The sequence below is a fragment of the Ailuropoda melanoleuca genome, chromosome 6 (assembly GCF_002007445.2).
Source record: "Ailuropoda melanoleuca isolate Jingjing chromosome 6, ASM200744v2, whole genome shotgun sequence".
NCBI classification, from domain to species: domain Eukaryota; kingdom Metazoa; phylum Chordata; class Mammalia; order Carnivora; family Ursidae; genus Ailuropoda; species Ailuropoda melanoleuca.
In genome coordinates this window covers 28,757,199-28,770,304 of record NC_048223.1, presented here as the reverse complement: position 1 = coordinate 28,770,304, position 13,106 = coordinate 28,757,199, and the positions used below count along the sequence as shown (strand labels likewise).

The window sequence follows — 13,106 nt, the reverse complement described above, 5'->3', positions numbered from 1 at the left end:
AAAAAAAAAAAAAAGAAAGAAAGAAAGAAAGTCTTTAGAAATATAGTGATGATTTAGGAAGTGTAAGTGGTTCAGTTGCCTGAGGGCCCACGAACCATCACAAACGTTTCAAAGCTAACATTTACAGAGAGTCACTGTACTATTATGATTTCTGGTAAACAGGTGGGTGAAGGGCAAAACAGAAAGGGCTTTCCTTTGAGGAGGGAAAAAAAACCCAAACCTTACAGAATAACAAATCCAGATTTCACCCATAAAGCTAAAAGCACCCCTAAATGCAGACTTCATTAAATTAGGGTACATTGAAAATTGAAAATGTACATACCTACAACCTGGAAATTCCATTCTTAAATGTGGATTACTAAATTAAATTCTAAATAAAGAATTCTTATTTACAAGAATGTAAAACTGGAAAAATGAATTGGAAACCACTTAAATGGCCATCAATGCAGGAATGGATAAATTAATTACAGTATATTCATACAATGCAATATTATAAAGGAGATAAATAAGTTCTATATACATCATGGACAGATTTTAAAATCTAATTGTACGTAAAAAAAGGAAAAGATAGATGCAAAATTATATGTACAGAACAGTGACACAGAGAATAATACTATATATTGAGAAATATATATATGTATATAAACCATGGCCTGAAAGCCACCACTATGAGTCTTTGCCTCTGGGGAATAAAACAAAATGAAAGCAGTTGGGGGAGGGCGAGTGGTAGGAGAGAAGAAAAGTCTTTCAGTTTTATCTGTAATATGATTGTAATAGTAAAAATCAGGTTGTTTTATCCACTCTAAGAGGCCACTGATGAAAAAAACCACTATTATTTTATGTATCACTGAGGAAGAAAGTTGCCACGATATGCAACTAATTTTAAAATGCACCCAGTTTGAGTGATGCTACAATGTGAAAAAAAAAAATGTGTGAAGTTCTCTCTCTATAAGGCAAAACACAAAAGGTTAATAATTCTGCTAATTCACAAAGTGGTTGGGGTACATGGTTATTGGTTTTGTAAATCTGTGAACTTTCAAAAACTTTTCCAAAGGAAAAAAACACATCCAATACCGTAGGGAATGGATTTCCCCACGCTTTCCAGTATCTTAGATGCACGCTGCCCCTATAACAATTTGACTCCTCAGAAGCCCAGCTGTCTTTTTCTGTGTGGTCCCCAAGCGAATTCAAATGTGGTGAAGCTGGGAGACGTATCCTTGCAGCTTTGTACCTCAAGAAGCATCTGGCTCATGACTTAGCATTGACTCGAGAAATACCTGTTCGCTGAACTGAAGTTCTCCCAGTTGAAAAGAACAATCTCAAAAACCGAATCGTGTCGGTTCAATAACGCATGCGTGAGGAATGTGATGCAGCAGACTTAGGTGTCCAGATGCACAGCTCATCAGGTCTGTGCGAGAGCTAGGGGTGTTCATTATAAGGTTATTCCCTGGGAGAGGCAGCAAACTTAACACCGGGCTATTCGTCCTACCCTTTGCCAGCAAACCGAAGCCAGCAAACCAAACTAGCTTCTTGGGTCAATGTGAATTCATGGTAGTCGGTCCTAGCATGAGAACTAACTTGCCTGTGGTCCTTTATTTCTCCCCTTGCCTTAAAGAAAGCCTTTCTGTAGAAAGACCTTAAAGAAAAGGTCTAGAGCTAGCATGGCCAGAGAAGAGACAGATTGTCAGATAAATGAATTTCAGATGCACGATGAATGATTTTTCGGAAGTCTGTTCCGTTGAATTCAGATAAGCAACAAAGAACTTCTTGTGATAAACATGAGCAAATATCACCTGGGGGCCTATTTATACTGAAATTTTTTTCACTGCTTACCTGAAATTCAAATTTAACTGTGTTTTATTTTCTAAGTATGGCAAATCTATGCACAGCATTAACCTGATGAGAAGAAAAAGGGAAACATCGGACTGGAAGCTACACGGGGAAGAAAAACAGAGAATGGATTTGGGAGTGGCTAGAAGAGAAAGAAGGAAAGAAAGAAAGAAAGAGAGAAAGAAAGAGAGAAAGAAAGAAAGAAAGAAAGAAAGAAAGAAAGAAAGAAAGAAAGAAAGAAAAGAAGGAAAGAAAACGAAAGAAGTCCAGGACCAGAAGCTACCCTGAAGGATCGTGTATTTGCTTTGAAGACCACGTCCATTTTTCCTACTTTCTGTTTGCACAGGACGGTTTCAGTCGAAACTGTGTACACCCTTGGGCCACTGAGCAGCCACTGTGGTCTCCAGCCTCAGTCATCTGCTTGTCACTGCCTCCAGCAGCAGAGGTCTCTCCCAGGAGACACAAGTGATCTGGCAGCCTGGCTCGGGGCCACCCTCTCAAACCTGAGCTCCGCGGCTACCTTCCCCTTTCACTGATGAGTCAAGAATCTTGGAGTCATTTTTTCACTTCGGATTTGACTACCATGCATAGTGTGAACTACAGTTCCCTGCGCCAGCTTGAGAGGAGATGGCAAACGTCCCCCGAACCTGGTTCGTCAGCTCCTCCCCCACCAACTGGAGAGCCTGAAGCCCTTGCCCCAGGTTAGAATCATTTTATGTGGCAAGCTCGCAACCTCACCCCCTTCTAGAACACAGGCAGCCCCTGAAGGCTGAAAAACATTTAAAAAAATATATATACCCCCTTCCTGTTCTTCTCAAAGTTATAAAAATAGAAGGAAGAGGGGTAAAGGGAGGCAGCAAGAGAGGTGTCAAACAGACATTCCCTGGGTTTGCTTCCCTCAGACACAGACCCCGCTGTGTCTCGCACCTTCCCTGGGTTTGTGTAGAAAGCTGGGCTGCTTGCTTACCCTGCTGCCTGCACATCGGCCTAGAGAGGTTGATACCTTCTTTTTCCTCTTTGGTTTTACTTGCAATGGTTGTTGAGGTGAGAATTTAGTTACCGGGTTTTTTTCACCTTATGTTTTGATCTCAAGGGGTTTAAAGTTACTTTCACTTTTGCGAACGCTGGTGGCCTTGCTGGGAAAAGTGCAAGCCCTCACCACGGGCCCCTGGTACAGGAGGTTTCGGGAGAAGGTGTCTCCACCGTGCTTCTAGTTTTCAGAGCGCTCAGAGGCAGACCAGCTCGTGATGTGCAGACCCGACCCCTGGCCTCCTTTAACTTCCTGCTCACAGCGGTGCAGTGGGGGAGGGGTGTTATCCCCATTTTACAGAAGAGGAGACCGAGGCACAAAAAAGACACGGATTCATCTGCCAACCACATTTAAGAAAAATCTCTGGAAATGTAATGAGATGGAGAAAAGACTTTTCTAACACCGCTTTCAGAGATAAGATTTGCCAATGGAAGAGCGGGTGGCTTGGATCAGCTGCTCAGGCGGCAAGGAGAAGGGGAAGGAGTGATCCCCAGGGGGCTTGCCATAGATGGGGCTCCGGCCGCCTTCTAGGGGAGGTGGGGAATCGGAGCACATCTGAGCGGGTTCGGTAAGTTGGGGAACACAACAGAAATGTTCTAGACCACTGAGCAGGAACGGTCCTCCTTCCCGGTCCTCCCACCGTTCTGCTTCTCAGCCTCTGCTCTAAATAGCACATTATCAGCAGAGACGAAGAGTGCAAAATCATCTCTTCTCATTGACAGAATTCTCTTGTTGAAGACTCTCTCCTTTTCTGATAGTGATAACATTTTGGAAGCTGGAAAGCAGAAAGAGAAGTATTGACTGACTTAATAAACGCAAGAAAGCTGGACTCTGAGATATGAGCACCATATTTGGAGAGCGAAGGATTACCAAACATCTGTGGAAGACCGCAACACAAGTCACAAGTCTAAGCAAGGAGATGACAACTTAAAAAACAAAAACAACACATTGGGCGCCTGGGTGACTCAGTTGGTTAAGCATTCGCCTTCCGCTCAGGTCACAATCTCAGGGTCCTGGGATGGAGCCCTGCATGGGGGGGGCTCCCTGCTCACTGGGGGTCTGCTTGTCTCTCTCCCTCCCCACCAACCCCTCCAGCTCGTGCTCGCGTTCTCTCAAATAAATAAAATCTTTAAAATAATTTAAAAAAAAACCTCGACTGTCATTAATATTCTCTGAGAGAAAAGATAATGAATACTTGAAATAAAAATAGGAATCTGTTAAAAAAAAAAAAAAGCTGATATCCAGAGTGAGTTTTGGAAAATAAAAATCTGAAAGCAGAAATGTACTTGTCAGTAACAGTGCTAAAAGATGGTTTTGAAGAAATTCCTCAGAAAGAGAGGGAGAGGGGCCTGGCTGGCTCAGTCAGTGGAGTGTGCGGCCCTTGATCTCGGGGTTGTGAGTTCGAGCCCCACATTGAATGTAAAGATTACTTAAAAATAAAATCTTTTTTTAAAAAAAGAGAAAATAGAGCAAAAGGACTAAGAGATGGAAAATAAGAAAGAAAACACTTGCAAATTAGATAATAGAGAGTGTCCAGAAGGCTAAATATCTAAACAAAAATTCTAGAAAGATAGAAGAGAGAAAATAACCAATGAAAAAGCTAACAAAAAAGTTCCAGAATTAAAAAGGTCTTATCAAGTTTCACCACAATAAATTGAAACGGATTCTTACCACAGCTGGAGAATTACAGTCAAGGAGAAAATCCCAAAACCTTCCAGAAAAGTGTTTTTTGTTTTTTTTTTTTTTTTTACTTACAAAGGACCAAGATTCAGAATGGCTTCAGATTTCTCAATAAAACAGTAGAAACTAAAAGACAACAGAGAAATTCTGCGGGAAAATGGGTACCAATTTAGAATTCTGTGCCCAAGTCAATTAAATTTCAGTGTCGATGAGAGACATTTATATATTTATATAATTTCTACAATTTTTATTTCGTATGTGCTTATCTCTCAGGAAGTAAGTCCAGGAGGTGCCCTCAAAAGTAGGGATTAAACCAGAAGGACAGATAAAGGGAACTCAACTCACAAGAGACATAAACAGAAAACCTGAGCCATGCAAGTCAGCCAGGCCAGAATCCAATACCACCGGGGCTGTGATTTCGTTGCATTTTTATTTTATCAAATTATCGTGCATATAATTTAACAACCATACAATTAAGATTTTTTATGAAAGTAATCAACCCCCAGGCCATCTTCTTTTTCCAACCACAACTTATTCTCCAGAAGCAACCACCTTCATTCTCATATATATATAGATATATATGTAAATTTACATATATATATATGTAAATTTACATATATATATGTAAATTTTTAGAGAGAGAGACCACACATGTGGGGGAGAGGGGCAGAAGGAGAGGGAGACAGAGACTCTCAAGCAGGCTCCACACTGAGCACAGAGTCCAAAGCAGGGCTGCATCTCACAGCCCTGAGACCATGACCTGTGCTGACATCAAGAGTCTGACACTTAACCGAATGAGCTACCCAGGCACTCACTTTCATCTCTTTTTGCTGTTTCTTTTGGCATTTGCCTCCAAGTTATTAAATAATGTAGTCCTACTGCTTGAGGCTTCCAGTTTAGTCATTCCCTATGTATTCTCTACTCCGAAACTTTAAAGATGATTCCCCTTCTGTCACTACTGCCACCAGCAACACTTCTTGGATGGGTCTGCTTATTTCGGAAGTTGTCTCTTTCCTTGATTTCCACACAACACTAAAGCTTTGGCTTGTCTTTTCTAGCACTCAAGATAGTGTTTTGTATGGGGTGTGTGTGTGTGTGTGTGTGTATGTGTGTAACTTGATGACTGAATCAATAGGCTTGAAATAAAGCAAAGACAAGGAATCAGTAAAAATAAAAATTCCTACAATCAAGACAAGCACACAAATGTGTGAATAAGATTTTCAACAGAAACATAACAGAGACTATGCAGGATATAGGGCAAAATAGAGAAAGTGTTAATAAGTAGATTTATCAGGGCAGCACATGTGAGAAATAAAAGTAAGTTCAAGATCAAAGAAAACACCCAGGCTTCTTACTTCAGATACAAATTGGCAATTAGCCTAGATCACCTTACACAGCGACCACAGAAGGGCTATGGGATCCAAACAGGAAGTATCAGCCTCAAAAATCTTAAAAGCCCCTGATGTTAACTTCTCTTTGATCTGCCCAGCGCCAATCTCTCCTTACGAGGACAGACCCTCTTTTTTTAGACAACTGCTCCTCTCTCCAGGCTAAGTGTATATGGTTCTAGCAAAATCTTCTTGTCCCAAATATCTTATCCTGCGGCCACGTTGATCAAGCTAGAGGTGGATATGTAAGGCAAAGCCATGCAAATTCGAATCCTTCCCCGGGATATTTAGGGAGTCCTACAGAGGGCAGAAGATCTTTCTTCACAGCACCACGAACTTCTAAAGAATCAGAACTTCTAAAATATACAAGGAAAGGAAAACGTATTTTGAGGGACGACTAGTAGCCTCTGCCACAATTGCCAACTAGGACAATGTAGCAGCATATTATAACTGGAAGTTCTCCTACACACTTCAGCCTTAGTGAGGGCAGTTGTGCTCCATTTTTTGCTTTAGAATTTCTCAGCATTCAATGGGACAGATTGCAGATTATGCAGATTTACAGAGGAAATGAATTTGAAAATTCATTCCATGACATGCGAATCCCTCAGGTGGTTCAAGAAGATTAGAGAGGGGAGAAGGAGGGGGAATTTGGGAAGGTGGCTGCCACTGAAAAAAGTCTGCTGTGAGTTCTGTGGGCCTTCCCACCAGGGGCGTGTGGGAGGGGGCCAGGCTGTAACCGCCTCTTCCCCTCAAGTCCAGTGAGGAGGCTTTGTAGAAGTTGCCACAGAACACTGGTTAAGAGATGTGTTTGCACAGAGCTGCTGTCATTCTGAGGGCCCTGCTCCACCATATTGCTTTGGGGAGGGGGTGGGGCATGGTTGCTTCTGAGTAACCAAAGGGTGATGATGGAATCTTCAAAAGGACCCCCTGGAGAGCCTTACGCTGGGAGACAGAGGAGATGGTGCTTGACTTTCACTCACAGCGGACGGACTGGGTCTGAGTCCTCTTTAACAAATCTAGAGTGAGAAGGGCTGACCTCAAGCTTTAGTGGTGGCACCCGGGAGCAGCTGCTGGGTTGATGGGTCTAGATTTTGTCTGAGCAAGGGATGTGGGCTGTGGGGGCAGAGTGTGCATGAAGTCAACCTGGGCTTTTTGAAATGCCTCCCTAAGAGGCAAGGAGAACTCAGTAGAAAAGGGCTGAAGATATTTGTCACTGGGGCCCAAAGCCTGTTAACACAGAAGGCAGGGTGTCACATCCCTCCTATGCTCAAAAATCCTGCCCGCAAAGGCCAAAATTATTGTAATGTCCTAGGAAGGTCCTCCTGTCCTTGCTTTTCCTAGAAGCAGCCAGTTTAAATCAGCTCAGTCCCTCCACTTGGAATATTCTTCACCCAGGTATCCGCAAAGTATGCTCCTTTACTTCCTTTGCACATTGTTTTAGGTTGGAGTCCTTAGAAGCAGACCCTACAATAAGGAGTTCTGTGCAGTAACTTATCGAGGGAGTGTTTTCAGGAGAAACCTATAAGAAGCAAGGGAAGGAGGAGATTAAAGCAGGGGAAGCTGCTAAGCAAAGCTGTGATTTCTAGCTTCCCCTACCTGATCCCATGGAGAACTTGAAATATGAATGGCAGTACAGAATTGAGCTACCTTGATGCAAGGAGGCTGGGTTATATACCACGTATCGGTCAGCCACTGGTTGCCGGCTTCCCCTCAGTGGGATGTATAAACTTCCAGGCATCTCCTGGCAAAAGGGCTCCTAACAGCTGAAGATAAGTCTCAGGAGAAGAATGCACCTGTGAGTCATTAACAGCTAACACAGCATTTGGGACAGGGGCACGCTCTCCCATTAAAGGGGAGCTGGGAAGGTCACCAACAGTGCCTACTATAGGTGTCTGAGACAGTCCTATCTTCCTTCCTTGAATTAGTTTTTCCACCACTGTTATCACTTGCTAACATTGATATCTTTTCTTTCTTATTATTGCTTATTTCATACAACTAGAATGTGAAGGCATTCTGTTTTGTTCACTATTATAACTACATATAGTACCTAGGATATTACTTGATTCAACATAGGTATTTGTAGGTACTTCGTAGCTACTTGTTGAATGAAAGACTGTACTAATGAATGAATGAATGAATGGGCAATGAACTCATGGGGAAATGTTTAAAAGGAGTGTGGAAGACAAAAATGTTATTTTTTAGATATTATTCATGTGTCGTGCTCATTTGACAAGCTGATTACTTAAGATAGTAGTAATCACTTGGTGGGAAAGTTTGCCCCTGGAAAGCAATACCATTGAATGTAGAGGACAATGTGAGGTGTTTATTGCCCTCGGAGGTGTGATGCTCTGTATTAATTTAGTATAGAGAGGAATTAGAGCCCCAGGGACCTGGTGTACCAGATGGCTGGAAGGAAGAGTCTGGGAGGGCCGGAACTAGCCATGCATATATCCATCGATATTTTCTACTTTGGTTGCTCTTTCTATCTCAGTGAGTCTGGGGAAAGGGGGTGCGGGTTGGCCCAGGCACTGCTGTACTGGCCAGAGGCATCCTTGAAGATGCTGGCACTGGAGGAAGTGTCTGTGCCCAAAAGCAGCGTTCTGCACTGAGAGTGCCAAAAGAGGCTAATCAAATCTCCCCTTTGAAAGTCAATGTAGACTTCTCATCCCTGGGAAATCTAAACCTGCATGTCAGATTCACCTGGAAGCTTTAAAATACACGGAAGCTCAGGTCTAAACCCAGCCCAATCAAACTCAAATCTGTAGATTTGGGGCCCAGGCGCTGGTTTATTGAAAAGGTCCGTAAGTGATTCTAATGTCCATTCTACGTGGGAAAGCCACTAGCAACAAAGCAAAGGAAAAGACATTGTTCAACTTGTTTAATCAACAGTGAACACATCCACTGGTTGCTTATGGAAGCTACATAGTAGGAAGTCAGCTTTCCTGGTCTTTTCAAGAAATACTGGCTCCCAAGGAAAATTGAAACAGTTCTGTATTTGAGGTTCGGGTTATGTTGGGGAGGCTGCAGTCTCAATATGGGTATCCTCTCCCTTTCCTTCCCGACAGGACCCTGGGGCGGACCCTGGACCTCTGGATCTCCCTCATTCAATTCCGTATGTCTTCCCCAACCATATCCTGCCAACTTTCCATCTGTGAAAATTTTTAAAAGTGAAACCTCACTAAAATGGAGCCAGGAGGTTCGGCAGGGGGAGCTCTCACATCCTGCCACTTGTTGCCAATTGCAGACCCAATAGGAAGACGGGGACTCAGGATTTGTGCGGAGACTACTACCCCAGCAGGAGGAGGAAAGGCTTTCCTCCTACCCCCTCCCCCCGCCCCTTCAACAGCCCAGCCAATGAGAGACTGTCACAATCAGCCAACGAAAAGCCAGTATACTTCGAACTCCAAGTTTACTCCAATGGACTTTTTCTTGACAACAGCTTCTCAGACGTCCCCTCTTTCCTCTATAAAAAAGCAGGCCTCCGCTTTGAACCAGGGCCTTGCCTATGACTTTGTGCCGTAGCTTGCTTGTCCTGGATTGTATTTCTCTGTTATTCCAGAATAAACCCACTTTTCCTGGTAGAAGAGCTCGCAGTTTTATTTTTAAGGTTAACACGACTTTGTGTCCTCATAATTAATCCTAAACCTCTCAGTCTTGACTGTTCATTGAAGCTGGTGGCTTTCCTCCTACACCCCATTTCTGTTGGCCTGCAGCAGATGGGGTGACCTCTGATCCTAGTGTCTGAAGACCCTAGAGAGGTGAGATGGGGAACAGGGTAGGGAGAAAGAAGGAAGGAGGGTCCCTCCCTATGGATTATTAAGAAAGATGATACTTGCAGCTAAACCTTGCAGTAAGAATTGTCCTTTCCATGGCATTCTGCAGGTACATTTGTTTTTGGCAGCCTAGCATCTATGTTCTCTTTCTGACCGCAGCCCTACTTTCCTTTATTGTAACTACCTCTTCCCAGTTAGATATTCCCTGAGGTACTCTATTCAGGGACAAAACCCTCTTTTAGCCAAAGGGCAGGCACATGGCTTAAGCCAAGCCAATCGGAGGTTCCCTCCTGAAATGTACATCTTGAGCAGAGAGACATGGCAACTGAGCCGTGTTGCGGTGAGTCAGCCTGGCAGAAAAGTCCTACTCAGATTGTTCCCAGTGAGAGAACATCGCAGTGGTTCATCCTCCCAGCTTCCAGTCCCGGTGCTGTCCCAGACCCAATTCTCCAGCCACCTTCTGGATGCTTCTCTGAACTCCCAGTAGCTAACAATTTCCTCTTTTGTTATTGTTTTGTTTTATTTGTAGATTGGTTGATTGAGGGTTTTTCATTTGTTTGTTGTTGCTTGTTGTTTTTTTGCTTTGTTTTGTTTTATATTTTTTTACGTAAATTAGCCAGAGTCTGTTTCTGCAATTTGTAAGCAAAGAACCCTATCTTAATTAATCCTCCCTCCCTTTAATGTGTATGAGAAATCCAAATTCTTTCTGTGCCCTCTATTTCTTAAGAACCAACAACCAGCTTTTTTTCCTATAGGAGCCTCCGGGTTGAGAAGAGCGTGGCCCTCTCCTCTCCCCGCGATGGCGTGTGCTCGCCCATTGATATCTGTGTACTCCGAGAAGGGGGAGTCATCTGGCAAAAATGTTACTTTGCCTGCTGTGTTCAAGGCTCCCATTCGCTGATATTGTGAACTTTGTTCACACCAACTTGCGCAAAAACAACAGACAGCCATATGCTGTCAGTGAATTAGCAGGTCATCAAACCAGTGCTGAGTCTTGGGGTACTGGCAGAGCTGTGGCTCGAATTCCCAGAGTTCGAGGTGGTGGGACTCACCGTTCTGGCCAGGGTGCTTTTGGAAATATGTGTCGTGGAGGCCGCATGTTTGTACCAACCAAAACCTGGTGCCGTTGGCATCGCCGAGTGAACACAACACAGAAGCGATATGCTATCTGCTCTGCCCTGGCTGCCTCAGCCTTACCAGCGCTGGTCATGTCTAAAGGTCATCGTATCGAAGAAGTTCCTGAACTTCCTTTGATGGTTGAAGATAAAGTTGAAGGCTACAAGAAGACCAAGGAGGCTGTTTTGCTTCTTAAGAAACTTAAAGCCTGGAATGATATCAAAAAGGTCTATGCCTCTCAGCGAATGAGAGCTGGCAAGGGCAAGATGAGAAACCGTCGTCATATCCAGCGCAGGGGACCATGCATTATCTACAATGAAGACAACGGTATCATCAAGGCCTTCAGAAACATCCCTGGAATTACTTTACTTAATGTAAGCAAACTGAACATTTTGAAACTTGCTCCTGGTGGGCATGTGGGACGTTTCTGCATTTGGACTGAAAGTGCTTTCCGCAAGTTGGACGATCTCTATGGCACTTGGCGTAAGGCTGCCTCCCTCAAGAGTAACTACAACCTTCCCATGCATAAGATGCTTAATACAGACCTTAGCAGAATCTTGAAAAGTCCAGAGATTCAAAGAGCCCTCCGAGCACCACGCAAGAAGATTCATCGCAGGGTCCTGAAGAAGAATCCACTGAAGAACTTGAGAATCATGCTGAAGCTAAACCCATACGCAAAGACCGTGCGCCGGAACACCATTCTTCGCCAGGCCAAGAATCACAAACTCCGTATGGATAAGGCGGCAGCAGCCTTAGAAGCCAAATCAGATGAGAAGGGGGTTCCAAGCAAGAAGCCTGTGGTAGGGAAGAAAGGAAAGAAGGCTGTTGGCGTGAAGAAGCAGAAGAAACCTGTGGTGGGGAAAAAGGCTGCAGCTACCAAGAAACCAGCAGCTGACAAGAAGCCTACAGAAAAGAAACCCACTGCGGAGAAGCCTGCTGCCTAAAAACTTATGTTTATTCTATAAAAGTCAAATCATTTTGGATGGCTAATTTTGAATAAAGATCCCACGTTGAAGGCCAGAAACATGACCTGTTGAGTGTGTTTGTGAATCTTGGTTAGAATTTTTTTGTTTTTCTCCCATAATTCCAGNTACATATATAATAAATAAAATATATATATATATATATCATAACTATGTATAGTTATGACCAAATTCTTCTTCTTACAGGGATAGGTTAGGGGTAAGTAAAGACACTTAATTTAGTCTTACTCTCAATATATGGCCTACCATGTACCAGAAATGGGGTTTAGGGTGATATGTCTTCCTACCTTCCATGTCATTTTATAATACATTTCCATGTCTATCAGGAAACTGTGCATGTTGACCCTATAGCCTGAGCAACCCCCAACTGGCTGGTCCCCGGGTTCTAGTCCCAGTGAGGCCACTCTCATGTGACCTTGAACAATTCACCTCAATGTTCAGACTTCTTTATCCCTCTCTCTCACTCTCTCTCTCTCTTTTAAGTAGGCTCCACACATGAAGCCCAACATGGGACTTGAACTCACAGCCCTGAGATCAAGACCTGGGCTGAAGAGTCAGACGCTTAAGTGATTGAGCCACCCAGGTACCCCATCAGATTTCTCAAATCTATAAAATGAAAGGCCTAGAGAATGTGATGCCCGGGTATGACATTTAATGATCACAAGAAAACGTATGTCATATAATTTGGTATCATTATCATGTCAGAACCTGGAGCTCCAGATGGGGCCAATGCCTGGAGACTGGCTCATCCTCTTCAGTATCTCGTCAGTCTATCTGCTTCTCTCCATTTCTGTGACCACCATCACTCTTTAATATTGTCAGGGCTATTGCAACAGCTTCCTCAAGTATCAACTTTGGCCTCATCCAAACTCCTCTTAACAGCAATCAGAGATCTTTTTAGAAGGTGAATCTGAATATATCAATTACATTTCTTTAAGGATGATCTGGTCTGACCCCTTCCCATTTCTTCAATCTCATATCCTACCACTTTTCTTCTTGCCCTGTGTGTTCCCACTTCAATTATCAGTTTTTGATCCCTCCAAATACCATAGGTTTTCCTTGTTCCAGGATCTTTGCACAAGCTCTCTCCTCTCCCACCCCACTTTGTCTAACTACTTCATTCACCCTACTTGCCTCAAACATTCCACCTTCAGAATTGCCCTTCCTAACCTCCTGGACAAGCCAGATAGCTCTGTCAAATGATCCCTGTACTTCCCTGCAGGGTCCTTACCACAGTGATCAATTATAAATTTAATTATTTGTTTATTTGAAAAGTGTTATTTCCTCCAATGTTCTGCTTATCACT

At 43.4% G+C, this 13,106-nt stretch overlaps 1 pseudogene; it reads left to right on the top strand.

Annotated features, from left to right (window-relative positions):
- Positions 1 to 10,455: 10,455 nt before the first annotated feature.
- Positions 10,456 to 11,846, top strand: LOC100469822 (annotated as a pseudogene).
- The last annotated feature ends 1,260 nt before the right edge of the window (positions 11,847 to 13,106 follow it).